At 44.2% G+C, this 17099-nt stretch overlaps 1 non-coding gene across 1 annotated transcript; it reads right to left on the bottom strand.

The window, feature by feature from the left end:
* Positions 1-9127: 9127 nt before the first annotated feature.
* On the bottom strand, positions 9128-9217 carry trnap-ugg. Its single transcript is given in 2 exon segments — positions 9128-9163; positions 9182-9217. It is a non-coding gene; the product is annotated as a tRNA-Pro (tRNA).
* Between the last annotated feature and the right edge of the window lie 7882 nt (positions 9218-17099).

Genomic DNA, 17099 nt, shown 5'->3' with positions numbered 1-17099 from the left:
TAATAATTATTTCTTCACGCAAAGATGGAGATGTGAAGCAATGTTCCCTCATAAGCAGCAAATGCTGCCTTAATTAATAATTCAATAACTGCGAGTTGCTAGGCAACCGCCTAACAGGATTGGAAATCACTGCAGCTGGATGCAGCTAAGATACAGACCAACCATTGTGTAACTGAGTTTGGGAACAGTCTGAAGGGACTGAATGGCCCCCTCCTGTACCTCCACAATACCCAAACCCTGGATTCAGACAGTCGCTTCAGGACCTCTGTCCATAGATCCAGCCACTCTAAGCACGAACGCTGTCTTGAGAATTTCTCCCTATTGAAGCCATCATTCTAAACTCGGGCAATCTCCACAGGCTCACACCTCACAGATTATCACTGACACGATCGGATTTTCCAGCCTTTATTCCTGATTTTTCCATCTTTACGACTTTTAAAGCTGCTGAGTTATAATTAGGCTGAATATTACTCATTTATAAATTGAACAACACTTAACTTGTGCGTAATGCAGCTATCCAGGTGGGGATCGAAAGTCTAACTTAGACTGATTGAAGAGTCTTTGAGGAATCTCTACAGCTCAAGAAAAAGGGCAGAAATAGCAGGTATGGAACTGACACAGGGCTGACTGGAAGGGGATGGAGGTTGAGTCTATAGTTCCGTGCTAGTATCTGGGAAATCTGGAAAATCAGCAGCGATTCTTACAATATCCCTGCAAACTATTCTTTAAAAAGCCGAGGGTTTGGGCCGTCAGATCCAGGGTGTTCATCAAATTTTAAACCACTTTTTTCCCAGTAGCACAACATCCTATTTTCAAACTTCCGTCTGAACTTTCCGAAAAGGAAATTACATTTGCTTGACGAAATATGAAAAGTGTTTTCTGTCGATGGCTGATTTTCCTTAAGAATAACGGGAAAGAGGAATCGGAATCTATTCAGTCTTCTGTTGCCTTTTCTGATCGAGAGGGAGAGAGAGAGAGAGATTTAAGGGAGGCATAATTACAGAAACAAACAGATGAACAGAGGGAGAGCGATGGAACTGCACTTTTGACAAACACATAACATTCCAATCCGTTTGACGAGCAACAAAGTCGTTTTGAAACATAGTTAATATTCTAATATCAGAAATGCTGAACTTTCCAACTCTCAGCTTGTCCGACATTGTCAGAAATCCTTATAAGGCAAAGGGAAATGCTGCCACATGTGAGACCCTGTAGGGCAATGGTTCGTGTGTTTATTGCTTAAAACAATGACAAAAGGACATTCAAAAGTTGTGAGTGCGAGTCCCCTCGAAGTTACTTTTTAATTCATGTCTGAGCAGCTCCTTGTAGGAAAATCTACATCATCGCAGTGGGAGACATTCGAAAAGAAAATGATAAGAGTGTAGGCCAACATGTTCCCGTAAAGGGGAAGGGTGGGACCATCAGGTCCAGAGAACCCTGGATGTTAAGAATTTACTGGATTGTAAAAGGAGAAAAAATGGAGCTTAGGGCAGACACCGAGGGCTCAAAACAGCAGGAAGCTCCTGCGGAGAATAGAAAGTGCAGGGAGTTACTTTAAAAAGAAATTAGGGGGAGCGAAGTGCTGGGCATCAAAATACGCTGGCAGGTAAAATAAAGGAAAATCAAAGTCGCTGATAAGGATATTAGGGGCAGGGCGATAACTAGGGAAAGATAGGGCCAATAGGTACCAATGTGACAGCCTGTGTGAGGAGCCAGAAGACGTCAGTGAGGTTTTATTTGAACACTTTGCATCTGTATTCACTATAGAGAAGGACGGTGCAGGCATAGAAATCAGGGAAGGGGACTGTGATACACTTAAACAAATTAGCATTGAGAGGGAAGAGGTATTAATGGTTTTAGCAGGCGTAATAGTGGATAAATTGCCAGGGCCAGATGAGATGCATCCCAGGCTGCTGTTGGAGGCAAGGGAGGAGTTTTCAGGAGCGTTGATATTAATTATCAAATCCTCTCTGGCCACAGGAGAGGTGCCAGGGGACTGAAGAACATCGTTATTCAAGAAGAGTGGTAGGGATAAACCAGGGGGACTATAGGCCAGTGAGTCTAACATCATTAGTAGGGAAACTTCTGGAAAAAATCTGAGTGAAGAGTTAATCTCCACTTGGAGGGGCAAGGATTAATGAAGGATATTCAGCAAGGCTTTGCCAGGGGGATATTACGCCTAACAAATTTGATTGATTTTTTGGAGGAGGTGACAAGGTGTATAGGCGAGGGTAATACAGTTGAAATACTAAACATGGACTTCCATAAGGTGTTTGACAATGTCTCACTTGGGAGACTGGTCAATGAGGTAAGAGCCCATGGGACCAGAGAGATTTGGCAAATTAGATCCAAAATTGACTTAGTGGCAGAAGGCAGAGCATGATGGTCAAAGGTTGTTTTTGTGACAGGAAGCCGGTGTCCAGTGGCATACTGCAGTGCTCAGTGCTGGTCCCTTGCTCTTTGTGGTGTACATTAATGATCTAGACATGGATGTAGGAGGTATGATCATTAAGTTCGCAAATGACAAGCAAACTAGTGGTCTCGTAAAGAGCATGAAGGGAAGCTTTAGACCACAGGCTAACACAGGCGAGCTGGTCAGATGTGCAAAATAATGGCAAGTGGAATTTAATCCTGAAAAGTATGATGAGAAGCATTTTTTGAGGAGTAACAAGGCAAAGGACCACACGATGAATGGCAGGACCTTAGGAAAAACAAAGGATCAGAGGGACCTTTTTCCATTTCCAATGCTCTTTGAAGGCAGTTGGACAGGTCGATGAGGTGGTTAAGAAGGCAGATGGGATACTTGCCTTTATTAGTCGAGGCATTGACTATACGAGCAGAGAGGTTATGTTGGAACTGTATAAAATGCTAGTTAAGCCACAGCTGGAGTACTGTGTGCAGCTCTGCTCGCAATAATGTAGGAAGGATGTGATTGCATCAGAAAGGGTGCAGAGGAGACTCACCAGGATGTGGCTTAGGCTGGAGCCTTTCAGCGATGAAGAAAGACTGGATCGATATCGGGTTGTTTTCCTGAGAGCCGAGGAGGCTGAAGGGGCGACATGTTGGGGTGCACAAAGTTATGAGGGGCAGAGATTGGGTAGTTAGGAGGAAGTTCTTCCTTTTTTGACAGATCAATAGCCAGGGGGCATATATTTAAGGTAAGGGACAAGTGGTACAGAGGCGATTTGAGGATTTTTGTTTCATCCAGAGTGTGGAGGGCATCTGGAGCTCACTGCCTAAAAGGGTGGTAGAGGCAGGAACACTCGTGGCATTTGAGAAGCACTTAGATGAACACTTGAAACAATGTAGCATACAGGACAAAAGCAAAATACTGTGGATGCTGGAAATCCGAAAGAAAACAAAAATAACTGGAAAAACCCAGCAGGTCTGACAGCATCAGCGGAGAGGAATAGAGTTGACTTTTCGAGTCCGAATGACTCTTCATCAGAACTAAGGAAATAGAGAAATGAGGTGAAATATAAGCTGGTAAAGGGGAGTGGGACAGGTGGAGCTGGATAGGGGGCCAGTGATAGGTGGAGGCAAAGAAGAGATTGCCAAAGATGCCATAGACAAAAGGACAAAGTGGAGTTGACGGTGGTGATATTATCTAAGGAATGTGCTAATGAGGGCATAAAGAGCAGCAAGCAGGCTAGTGGCAGATGGCCCTAGTGGGGGTGGGGTGGGGGAAGGGATCGAAATGGGCCAAAAGATGGAGATAAAACAACAGATCGAAATAAATTTAAAATAGGAGAAAACAGAAAGATTTATATATTTTTTAAATTATAAATTATTAGAAAAAGGGGGATCGGAAAGGGGGTGGGGATGGAGGAGAGAGTTCATCATCTGAAATTGTTGAACTCAATATTCAGTCCGGAAGGCTGTAAAGTGCTTAGTCGGAAGATGAGATGCTGTTCCTCCAGCTTGCGTTAAGCTTCACTGTAGCAGTCCAAGGACGGACATGTGGGCATGAGAACAAGGTGGGGTGTTGAAATGGCAAGCAACAGGGAGGTCTGGGTCGTGCTTGCGGGCAGAACGAAGATGTTCTGCAAAGCAGTGGCCCAGTCTGCGTTTGATCACTGCAATATACAGGAGACTGTATTAGGAGTAGCGAATGCAGTAGACTAAATTGAGGGAAGTGAAAGTGAAGCACTGCTTTACTTGGAAGGAGTGTTTGGGCCCTTGGACGGTGAGGAGGGGGGAAGTAAAGAGGCAGAAGTTGCATCTTCTGCAGTTGTGTGGGAAGGTGCTGCTGGAGGGGGTAGAGGTGTAGGGGGTGATGGAGGAGGGGACCAGGGTATCATGCAGGGAACGGTTCGTGTGGAATGCCACCAGGGTGGTTGAAGGGAAGATGTGTTTGGTGGTGGCATCATGCTGGATCTGGGGGAAATGGCGAAGGATGATCCTTTGAATGCAGAGGTTGGTGGGGTGATAAGTGAATACAAGGGGGACCCTATCATGGTTCTGGGTGGGAGATGTCAGATGTGCGGGAGATGGGCCTGACAGAGTTGAGGGCCCTGTCAACCACCGTGTGTGGAAAACCTCAGTTAAGGAAGAAGGAAGACATGTTTGAGGAACTGATTTTGAAAGTGGCATCATCAGAACAGATGTGACAGAGGCGAAGGAACTGAGAGAATGGGATGGAGTCCTTACAGGAAGCGGGGTGTGAGGTAGCTATGGGATTTGGTAGGCTTGTAATGAATATTGGTGGACAGTCTATCACCAGAAATTGAAACTGAGAGGTCAAGAAAGGGGAGGAAAGTCTTAGTGATGGACCACGTGAAAATGATGGAGGGGTGGAAATTTGAAGCAAAATGAATAAATTTTTCCAGGTCCAGACGAGAGCATGAAGTGGCACCGAAGCAGTAATCCATGTACCGGAGAAAGGGCCAGTGCTGGATTGGAGTAGATAGGGGATTGATGACCGATGCGGGCACGATGGGCCTGAAGGGCCTCTTTCCGTGCTGTAAAACTCTATAACTCCATGACTGCGGTTTAAATGAGAAACTGGTTCGTTAATGCCTGTTGGTGATGGTGACTCATGTCCCTGTTCGCTTTCCCTCCGAACCACTGAGCAGAATCATCAAATTCTCAGGGCAACTCCTCCAATACACATTGAGAATTGCTCCAATGCAGTGAGTTTGCTCAGCCCTCAGGCAGACTCCAACCTGTTCATAAGCAGCCAGTTGGTAATAGTGACATGCAGCACGGCACTGTCTCTCAGAACTGCCCTGTCATCTCTCCAGACTGTTTCTGGGAGAAACCTTTAAACAATAACATGATGAAGCCGATACGAACCTACACCACTGGATGTCAGGACCAACGCCATTACCACGCAGCTCTCACAGTTGTAATGAGCAGTAGTTTTCGATCAGACAGTGGAGGCTTATCCCGGGTTCCCTGCCAGGTTGCATGCTGCTTCAGAATGTTTTCCAACTGGACACATGAGGCGAGCGGCAGTGAGAATATTGGAGGGCCGGGCGTAGATTTCTTACTTTTCAGGCTTGAGATTCATGTCCAATTCCAGACAATCCCCTTACTCATTCTGAATCTAATTCTGGTCCCTTGATGAATCGCCTTTTTACTTGTTCCACCATTGGAGGCCGTTGCCTTCAGCTATCAGAACCATCAGCTCTTCAATTGCTTCCCTAAACCTCCCAGCTCTCCTTTCTCTTTTAACGATCTCTTTAAAATATATCTATTTGATGACGTGTTTGTCTACTTGCCTAATATATGGTTCGGTATCAAATGCTGCTTGATACCTCTCCTGTAAAGCTCCCTGGTAGGGTTTACGACTGCACGGTGTTGAAATAGCCTGAACGTGGATACACACACATTCTGTTTCAATCTTAAGAAAGTGTCCCCTGCATTTTCACCATGTCGCCTATGTTGACAAAACAGTAATGAGTTACACAAAATGATGAACGATTTTGAGAGACTAAATAAGGAGAACTTTATTTTAATCCAGTGACAGAAGGGTCAGTAACCACAGGACCCAGTTTTAACGTAAATAGCCACTTGGTGGTGCAGAACTTGAGTGTTTCTGATAAAATAAAGAGACATTCGAAGTTTTTCATCTTCCACTTATCAGGACAGTCACACAAACGCCAAATTGTAAGGGGAACAACATTGAAAACTACGTGATAAATAGGGTGCTGATTGGTTGACAAGTGGAAACTGAATGGTTAAGGCGTTGCCATGGTCACTGCACCAAGAAACGAAAGCTTTTGTTGTAATTGCAAAAAAAGGCAAGTCAACTCTGCTGGTCAAACATATCAACATGCGAGCTTACGAAATAGGAGCAGAAGTCGGCCATTCAGCCCCTCAAGCCTGCTCCATCATTCAATAAGATCATGGCTGTTCTGTTTGTGTTTCAATTTTCACATTCCCATCTACCTCTGATAACCTTTGATTCTCTTACCTAACATGAAAATTTCTACTTTTGCCTTAAAAATTTTCAGTGATCCCGCCTCTACCGCTTTCTGAGACAGGGAATTCCAAAGTCACACAACCGTCTTAGAGAAAACAAATTCTCCTAATCTCTGTCCTAAAATGGCGACTCTAATTTTAAAACAGTGCCTCCTGGTTCTGGACTCACCCACAAGAGTAAACATCATTTCCACGTCCACCTTGTCAAGACCATCCAGGATCTTAGATGCTTCAACCAAGTCACCCCTCAATCTCCTTAACTCCAGTGGACACAAGCCCAGTCTGTACAACATTTCCTCATAAGGCAGCCCGGTCATTGCAGTTATTAATCCAGTCAGCCTCCTCTGTACCACCTCCAACACATTTACCTGCTTCCTTAAATAAGACCAAAACTGCACACAGTGTTCGAGATATGCTCTCATCAATACCATTTATAACTGAAGCATAACATTGTTACTTTTATGGTCAATTCCTCTCGTAACAAAGGGTAGCATTCCACGAGCCTTCTCAATTACTTGCTGTACCTGCACTAACTTTCTGAGAATCGAGAACTAGAACACCTAGATCCTTCGGCACCTCGGAATTCTGCAGGCTGTACCCCGTTAAATAATCCTCTACTTTTAAAAAATCTTTGCGCCAAACCAAAAAAGTTCATATTTTCGCACATTATACACCATTTGCCAAATGTTTGCCCATTCATTCAAGCTATCTATATCCGTCTGCAACCTTCTTATGTTCCCTTTGCAACAGACTTCCTTACCTATGTTTGTTTCTTCTGCAATTTTAGCTGCTATGCCTTGCCTACCCTCATCTAAGTCATTGTTATAAATTGTAAAAAGTTGAGATCCCAGCACAAACCCCTGCGCGACTCCACTCGTCACATCCTGCCAAACAGAAAAAAATGACCCATTTATGCCTACTCTCTGTTTCTGCCAGCGAGGCAATTTTCTACCCACGCTGATCAGAACAGTGATGGTCGGCTTGAGGTGGACAGAAGCAGTGAACTCATTTAGCAGATTTCTCAAATAGCACATCGAGGAAAGGGAGCTGGTTACACTGTTCATTTTCAAATGTGAATCTGAGCACGGGATGGAGCACGTTAATGTCTGCAGGGAAATTCTTACTTATAGCTGCATGTTGGCTGTTGATTCCCCCTGAACGAGATTGTGGAACCACATAAAGACCCATTTTCTCCTCAGTGAAACTCCTGGAATACAGTGTAAATGTGGGCAAATAAAAACCAAGCTGCGGGGTTACCAGCTCTGTCAGTTCTTTCAGATAATATTACAACAGAATTCATCAGCCAGCAACCTGAACCCACCAGCATGGGGTTACCTGAATGGCTGTTTTGGGATAATTTCAGAGTCAGATTACATAGGCAAACATTTATATGTGTTTAATTTCCCCACATGTGCAGCGTGGATAAATTCTAAGCAATAACGACCCGGATTATCAAACCTGCTCCAGATTTCAGTAAATCCCACCTTCCAGAGCACAGCTCTTCATTGTTTTCCTTACGCAACCCACATCTTGGACCAAAAGGCACAAACAATTATGTTTGGCTGGGGGTTGAACTCCCAACTTCTCGCAAACCAATTCAATAAAAGCCCTAATTAAGGATTGCACTCCTAAACCAAAGAGCCAGCGGAGATGACCCTCTTCAATGAATATAGATGCTGATTGCCATCAAAGTGCTTCAGTCACCCTTTTACATTGCTATAGTGAAAAGAGAACAATGAACAATTCCAGCTCAGCTCCGGCTGTAATACAGGGAGTGAAATAGTTCACTTTTCAGGTCAATAACCTTTCATCCAAACTGGGGAAAGTTAGAATTGTAATATGTTTTAGGCCAGTGAAAGGAAGGAGGAGAGCAAAACGGATAGTGGGTGATCTTTTGGAAGGCAGGAGGGTTAAAATGACAATAGGCTTTGTGCTGCATGTCTAGACAGAGATAAATATAAGCTTCTCGTGCAGTAACAGCTCAGGATGAGGTCATTCCGTCCGTCGTGCCCTTGAAAACTCTCTGGTCAATCTGGACTTCTGTAAAGTGCCCAATTGAAAGATGAGGTGCTGTTCCTCGAGAGTGCCCTGAGCTTCTTTGGCACATTGCAGGAGACCGAGGACCGAGTGATCTGCATAAGAGCCAGGTCGCCAGTCATTTTATTTCACCACCTTGACTCTATGAATCTGTTGGCTAGAGTTCCTGCTAATTTACTGGGCGGCTTTTGCATCAATTATGTCACAAGAAAATGCCACTATGGAACGTCTGTTCAAAGTTACTGCAACTCCAACACTTACTGCTCTAAGAAACTGCCACTGAGACACTTTGCTGCTCCACAGTTTAGTCCTAGCCCAGATATCCTGATTGTTAATTCCCCCTGAACCGGATTGCTGAAACGCTCACTCTCTGCTCAGTGCAAGTACTAGAATACAGCTCAAATATCGAAAAAATAAATCAAACTATGCCATTCTGTGTGTTCGTTCAGGCAAAATAGCAATGACTGCATTGGGCAGCCACGTGAATCCACAAGGTGAGAGTTGCTACATTTGGTGCAGTGGGATGAATTCAGAGTCCCATGACACGAGGAGGCTTTGCGTTCATTTTCTTCACGTGCGCTGAAGTGAAGTATTCTCTGCAATGAACTTCCAGGGTGTTTAAATCTCGCCCTGATTTCCGTAATTAGAACCATTGAAAAAAGCAGGGCTCGTCCGGGATTTGAACCCGGGACCTCTCGCAAACTCACATAATGCAGATCCCAAAGCGAGAATCATACCCCTAGACCAACGAGCCAGCTGGCGAAAGGATAGATAGTGCAACTAAGGAATCGTTTCAATGCCACCTATAGTCGATCAAACATCTTTTGACATCGTGATTGGGAGATCAGACATTTTGGCAATTACTCCGCATCTCAGGCAGTAACACAAACAGTGAAACCGAGTTCACGTTTCACTTCGATTACTTTTGATCAACACTGGAAAAAAATTACAGTTGTCATAAGTTTCAATCCAGTGAAACGCAGGAAAAAAAGCAAAAGCGGCAGCCTGCGATATATTGGAAATCAGTAAAGATTAAAGGAGAATAAAGTTTGTGCAGCTTGGCCAGAGAGAGGGAAACATAGGCTCAGCGCAGAATCAGGCCCATTCTGTCCGTGAAAACGGTTCCGACTGTGCAGCCAGATGTGCAATGTTGGAAATGTCGATTCTGTTTTTGATCTTCACCAGAACAGACAGTCAGATTTAACATTGATCATCATACAAACCGCGAGAGATTAAATCACAATAAAATACAGAGAGCGATGAATAACATGAAGCAACGAATCTATTGGATTGAAATGTTGAATTTCGATTGATATATCGGAAACGGCCAATTGAATTGGATCCTCCTCGTTTTATAGATCCGGAAGGGAAAAGAGAAACTGATGAAAAATGAAAAAAAAAGAACGATAAGAAATGAAAAATAAAACTGCTGCCTTATTATCTGTTTCTTCACTCACCCTTCAATACTGGATAAAACAGGATGGAAATAACTGGGTGAATTTAACCAAACGGGTCCCGACCTGAAACGTTCACTCTGTTTGTCCGGTCACAAACGCTCCCAGTTCTGCTGTGTATTTTCAGCTTTTCTGTGTTTTCTTCAGATTTGCAGCATCTTCATTATTTCGCTTTTGGAATGTATGAGAAACCTCGGTGAACACTCGCCCTTCCCCCTTGCGTCGTGCCCCAGTCTCATTTTAAGTGGCTCAAAGCGACCCTAACACCGTCACCTCCACGCTGACAGACACAAGGTGGTCACGCACTGGTTCAGTGAGATTAATGCAGAGAGCGGTTTCCAGGTCGAATGCAATCGCAAAAAAAAAATCGTTGATTGAAGTTGTGGGCGATTGCGGCAACTTTGAATTGTGAATTAGTGCACTGAATTACTTTATGAGAAGGGACAATTCAAACAGCCATTCTGAAAACCTTTCCGAAAATAAAATGATTCGACCTGTTTTGCTCAACTTCACAAATTAATCCAAAGGTTAGTTTCTTCGACAGGGATTTAACCACAGCCTGTTTGTTAGGAGGATATTTTAAACAAACTCTCATAGAATCAGAGCAGAGGAGCTTGATGACTTGATCTGAGGGATCTTGGGCGTGTATTTTATGTGTTTAGCTCTTAGTTTTCCGTCTCTGGGTATGTTACGGTTCCGTGAGTTTGCAGTTCTGTGTGATTGAGAGGGAGGGAAGCAGGAAGATCTGTCTGGAAGTTTCCCTTTAAATATTTCACAGCTCCGCCGTCTACTTTTTTTTATTCATTCATAGGATGTTGACATCGCTGGATAGGCCAGCATCTTTTGCCCATCCTGAATTGCCCTTGAGAAGATGGGGGTTTGTTGCCTTCTTAATCCGCTACTGTTATGAAGCGGCAGATGGTGTGAGCCAGGCGGGACAAATCCACAAAGGAAACTTGATCAAACATTGGACAATTTGTATTTAATTTCAAGATGCGGGCCCTGAAGTCAGTAGTAATACATCTACCAAGATTCTAAAGGTGTTTTCAAAACTAAATTAAACGTTTATTAGCAAAATTAAATATTTCAAGTACATACATAGGTCTACAAATTACTGCTACAATAACTTGTAAATCCGCTCATTAATCTGGCTTCCAGTTACAGCCCCCGTTAAGGCAGCGTTAAAAATAGATTTAAACTGATCCAGCCAAGTCAAACACAACACCCTGAACAGTAGAATTCAAAGTGGCTTTTCCCAGCTTCGGTTTCTATAGACAGCACCTTAATGAACAAACACTGGAGGCTTTTCACACTTCTGGTGGATCTTGCAATGCCTTCCCTTATGCAGAACTTCTGTCTCCTTTAGACATGTTTCTCCCTTTTAATGTATATTCCATTGTTCCCATATGCCTTCAGAACTTTACTTTTCTCATAATATAAATAATTGCACGTTGCTCATATTATCAGAAACCTCTGGGGAAAAATAATTACAGTGCTTGGCCTAGCTTCTCTGGCTAGGTGTAACATTCTACTATCTCTTTGAAATTCATACTACCATGATTTATCTTAAAATGCAAATTCTCTCACCTCACATTCTAAAATTTCAGCCATGTTTACGAAATTAGCATCTCAAACAAAGCTTCCTTTTGATGAATCAAGCCTCCAGACCAGCTGTCACCAACTCAATGAAAGCCCACATACACGCACAAAAACTATTCATACCGCACTATTAACCCACTTTTAAAACAAGTCACAATAACATTATGAGAATTATTATACTGTCGTGATAGTTGCAGTCCGTGTGTTGTAGGTACACCCACAGAGCATTTTGGGAGGGGATTCCAGGATTTTAACCTAGCAACAGTGAAGGAACCATGGAAAAGTGCTACCTCAGGATAGTGTGTGGCTTGGAGGTGAAATTGCAGATAGTGGCCTTCCCATGATTTTGCTGTCCTTGCTCTTTGAGGTGGTAGAGCTGTGGGTTTGGAAGGTCCGGTTGAAGAAGCCTTGGTGAATTGCTGTAGTGTCTCTTGTAAACATTGCTGCCACAGTACGTCAGTGGTGGGAAGAATGCATGTGTATTGTGGAGAATGAATTGTCAATCAAGCGGATTGCTTTACCCTGGGTGGCATCGAGCTTCTTGAGTGCTGTTGGAGCTGCAGTCATCCAGACAAGTTGAGAGCATTCCATCACACTCCCGACTTGTGCCTTCAAGATGGTGGAGCAGCTTTGGGGAGTCAGGAGATGAGTTACTCAACAGAAGTCGCAGCCTCTGACCTCTGAGCTTGCAGCCACAGTATTCAAGTGGATGGTGCAGTTCGATTCCTGGTCAATGGTAGCCCCCAGCGTGTTGATAGTGGGAGATTCTGCGGCAGAACTGCCATTGGATGTCAAGGACTGATGATTAGATTATTCTTGTTGTAGATGGTCATTTCCTAAAACTTAATGGCAGCGAATGCTATCTTCCACTTATCAGCCCAAGCCTGAGTATTGTCTAGGTATTGCTGTATATGTCCGGAGTGCTTCACTATCTGATGAATGAATGGTGCTGAACATTGCATAACATCCACGAACATCCCCACTTCTAACCTGATGATGCAGGGAAGTTCATTGATGAAGTAACTGAAGATTGTTGGGCCAATGGCGTTCCTTTGAAGAGCTCCCTCAGTGATGTCCTGCAACTGAGCTGAGTGTCCTTCAGTAGCCACAACCACCTTCCTTTCTTTTAGGCCTGACCCCACCTCATGGGTAGTTGTCCAGCTGATTCCCATTGATTTCAGTTTCGCTAGAGCTCCTTGTTGCCACACTGGCTCAAATGCTGCGTTGATGTCAACGGCAGTCACTCTCACCTCAGCTCTTGAGTTCAGCTCTTGTGTCCATGTCTGGACAAAGGCTGCAATGATTTCCGTAGCTCAGTGGCTCAGACGGAACCCAAACTGAGAGTCAGTGAGCAGGTTATTGCTGGGTAAGTGTAGTAAGTGGTGATAGCACGGTCAACAGCACTTTTCATCACTTTGTTGATGATGAAGAATAAACTAATGGAGCAGTATTTGGCTGGGTTGGATTTGTCCTGCTTCTTCTTGACAGAACATGCCTCGGAATTTGAGCACATTGACGTGTAGATTCCTCTTCTGTCTCTGTACTGAAACAGTTGGGTAGGGAGGGAAGCTAGCCCTGGAGCTCAAGTCCAGCGATCTCCAACAAACCCAATCAGAGAGGTCAGGTGCAATCGGGCAGCGATTAAAATTCACCCGTTTTTTTTTTAACATGTTTTAATGCAGTATTGATTGGCGGCTGGATAAACAGAAAAGAAGGGAGTAGCTCCATCATTTCTTTTCTTCCTTTCGACAATTTTTCCCTCTGCTTCTCTTTTCTCTCCTGGGTCTAGAAAATAACGGGAATTCCAATTTACTTTCCTTTTCCATCGATTGTTCCTCATTTCTAAACGATATTTTACATTCCAATCAAATCGATTTGTTATTTCTCTTTGTTTCTCCACACGTTTTATTTGTTGAATTCTCTCACGGTCTAGTTGATGATCAATGTTCCGTCTTACTGCCTGTTCTAGTGAAGATCAGCAGCACCAGCCGCCTCGCCAATCATGTGGAATTAAATCAATTCGTACTGTCAGTTGGCATTTTAAAACATATTAGAATAGCCATTACTTAGACAATGGCTTAATGTGTAAGGCTTCTGGGTCATGGTCATGTTGATGCGATCCAATGATTGGATCTTCCAGTTATTCCACGTTGTTTTATTTACAATGTGATGAAACATGTTGCACATGGACTTGCAATGTTTCACATCAGCACATTCATAAAAATCCGTGACCTGATGTGATGGAAATGTAATTCACCGACAGAAACAACATTTTCGACAAGTGGCGAATGATGTAGTTGAAGAGTTGTTCTTAATTTTCCAAAATTCTCTAGATTCAGGGAGGGCTTCATTAAATTGTAAAAAAGCTAATTTGACACGTGTAGTCAAAATGGCCAGGAGGCAGAAAGCAGGAAACAATATGCCAGTTCACTTAACATCCATTGTAGTGAAATTTTTAGAAGCTATTATTAAAGAAGTTATAACAGGGCACTTAGATAAACTCAAGGCAATCAGCAGGGTCAATATGGTTTTGGGAAAAGGGGAATCATTTTAACCAGTTTGTTGGATTTCTTTGCTGTGGATAAAGTGAAATATTGAATGTACTATACTTAGACTTTCAGAAGGCATTTGGGTCATCGGCATTGTGGAGACTAATCGCAGACTGAGTGACCATTTTTTCTTAATCCGCAAGCATGACCCCGAGCTTCTGGTCACTTGCCATTTCAAATCACCATCTTGCTCTCAGGCTCACATTTCCGCTGTGGCCTGTGGCAATGCTCCAGTGGAGCCTGACGCAAATGGGAGGAACAGCATCTCATCTACTGGCAAGGCAATTTACAGCATTCAGGACTTAACATTGAGTTCGAGACCATGAATTCTAACCCCCTCGCCCTATATGGTCATCTGTTACTTGTCCTTATAAAACTTAATCCGCAATTATCAATCCCTGGTGTTATAATTGAGTGGGGAAATCATAACTTTGTCTGTCAGCTTCTGGTACAACTTGTGCAAGTGAGAATCATTACCTATCTTATAGTGGCATTGTATGCATGCGCACATGCGCGTGCGAGTGAGTGTGCTTATGGGTGTGTGTGTGTGTGCCTGTGTGTATGAGAGAGAGGGGGCTGTGGTGTATCATGATTTTACTGTCAATCTCTGATGTTATATGTGAATGCTGAATCCATTCTCTGTCAGTCTCTGATACAGTATGAGAGGTTGAGTTTAATTATTTATCAGTTCATGGTACTCTTTGTGAATGGGAGAATCATTTTGTGCCTGTTGGCTTCTTGTCTTCGATGTGGATTTGGGAGTGATTCTGAAACTGCATCTCTCATTTCTGGTGCGGTACGTGGATGCAGGTTTCAATATGAATTCTATATGTGCTATTGCATGCGAGTGTGGGATCAGTTCCATGTTTGTCAGCCTCAGGTGCTGTGTGTGATGGATTGTATCATTCTGTGAATCTTGGTCTAACGTTGAATGTGAATTTTAGGCTCATGTTGTAAATGTCAGTCTCTGGTTTGAGTATGGGAGTCATTATGTATCTGTCAGTACAGCTAAAAGATACTGCAGCTGATGGACGTCTCTGATTCTTTCTTTGAATGTGGGATTTGTTCTGAGTCTGTCAGTCTATTTTACTGTCTGGAAGTGCGTGATTGTGTCTGTCAGTCTGTTACCGTCTGTGAGTTTGTGATTAAATTTTCCAGCCTCTGTTGCTGACTATGATTGTGTGATTTTTATCTGTCTGTACTTGGTACTGTCAGTGAGTGTGTGATTGTATCTATCATTCTGTTAAAGTGTGATTGCACCTGTCACTCTCTGTAGTCAGTGGAACTGTAGGTGAGTGTTGGATCTATTTTGTACCGCTAATTTCAATGGCCACCCCATACCACACCACACCCTCCACCCCTCCCCGCTGACAGCTGGATGTAGGATCAGAAGAAAACAAGCCCTAGAGAGACATGGGGACGACCCGCTTTCTCGGCCACTCACTTTAGCCATCACCATCCAAGTGGGACGAACAGGGAGGCGTGACTCACTATGGAATAGAAATGGCAGGAAATTCCCACAGCTCCAGTAATTAGCCACCTAGGGGATCTGGAAGGGACTCCAACTTCCATCCATCTTAAGAGAGTCGCGGTTCCCTGTATGTGAATATGGATTAACCCCTTATATTCCCTCACAGACACTGTGATCCCCTGGCCCTTCCGAATTCCAAAAAAGAAACGCACAGACTCCCTGCGACCTGAGCAGGCAGGAGAGGGGATGGGAGTGGGGCGCGGGACTGGGGACAGAGAGGGAGGTGCTGGGGGTGGGGGTGGTGGAGGTGTGGTGGTGGTGGGGGTTGAAAGCCATGGCGCAGAGTGATGAGTGTGAAAACAGCGACTTTAAAGGTCACAGGAAAGTGATGCCTGGAGCTGCCCCGAGACAAGCTTTGGGTTGTCAGTAAAAAGATCTCCTGTAATGAAGGCACAAGATCAGAAACAGGAAATGCTGGAAATATTCAGCAGCTCCGAAAGCAGCTGTGGAGAGATATTCCTGTCGCCAGGATGTAACTCTCCAATTGGACACTTCACGTCGCTCAGATCTTACACTCTCATCACCTTCGTGTGAGGAACAGGTCGGGCGGGAATTGGGTCTTTTTTGAATTGAGCAAACAGAACAATGCAGCAATGAGAAGCTCCTCACCCCCCGGCGGCTTGGGGAAGGATGGGACTCAGATACAGGAACCTGACAGGTGCTGAAAAAAGCAAAATCACAATGAGTTTTAAATGCAATGGAGATGAAAATAGAATCCAAAACCATTTGTGCTGACCGCAATAGATCAGTTTCCCATATCAGTGCTCAAGTGAATTAGGATGGCCACGCGGTTTAAGGCGCCTTCAGGTCCACAATTCCTCGATAGACATGGCTTTAAATCCCACTCCCAACATTAATTGTCCTTCCACAGCTCAGTCCAAACCCTCGACTCCTGCAGGCGAGAAGGACAAGGGCAGCAGCCGCATGGGCACACCATCACCTGCAAACACACTACATTAAACTGAGAAATACAACAAGTGCATCACTGCTTCTCTTGGAAGAGGTTTTTGGGTTTTGAGGAGGTACAAAGCTGACATTGTGTCTCCTGCATTTGCATAGAAAGGTGTGGTTAAAAGGGGAGGGGATATTGGCGGCGGAGCAGCGGTCGCGGAGGCTATTGTCCGTTTAGTGTGGAGAATGCACAGCGCAGGTGTGGATGTATTTAATAGCTGCATAAAGGCCTGTAGGTTCTACCGGTCCCACACCCACAACCACCCAACGTCCACTCCAGATTCGTAAAATTTATTATTTCTTTGATGAGATTGAAATGGAGAAGTTCCCATTAATTTATGGCCGTTGGACTGTTGCATAGCTCTGTGCACGCGAGGTACAATCCGCACCCCCATCCCCCAGTGACGTCATAAGGCATGCGCACCCCTCCCCAACACAGCCCTTGAGCGTCATTCACTCTGATCGGAAGATGGTTTCATTCAGCAGCGACCGGAAACATCGCGGCTCCGCGGGTAAGTGAACAAACAGCATCTGCTTCCAGCAGCACATCGG

Source organism: Carcharodon carcharias, assembly GCF_017639515.1.
Source record: "Carcharodon carcharias isolate sCarCar2 chromosome 37 unlocalized genomic scaffold, sCarCar2.pri SUPER_37_unloc_1, whole genome shotgun sequence".
Lineage (NCBI taxonomy): Eukaryota > Metazoa > Chordata > Chondrichthyes > Lamniformes > Lamnidae > Carcharodon > Carcharodon carcharias.
The sequence above is the reverse complement of the archived record's forward strand: the minus strand, read 5'-3'. Positions and strand labels throughout refer to the sequence as shown.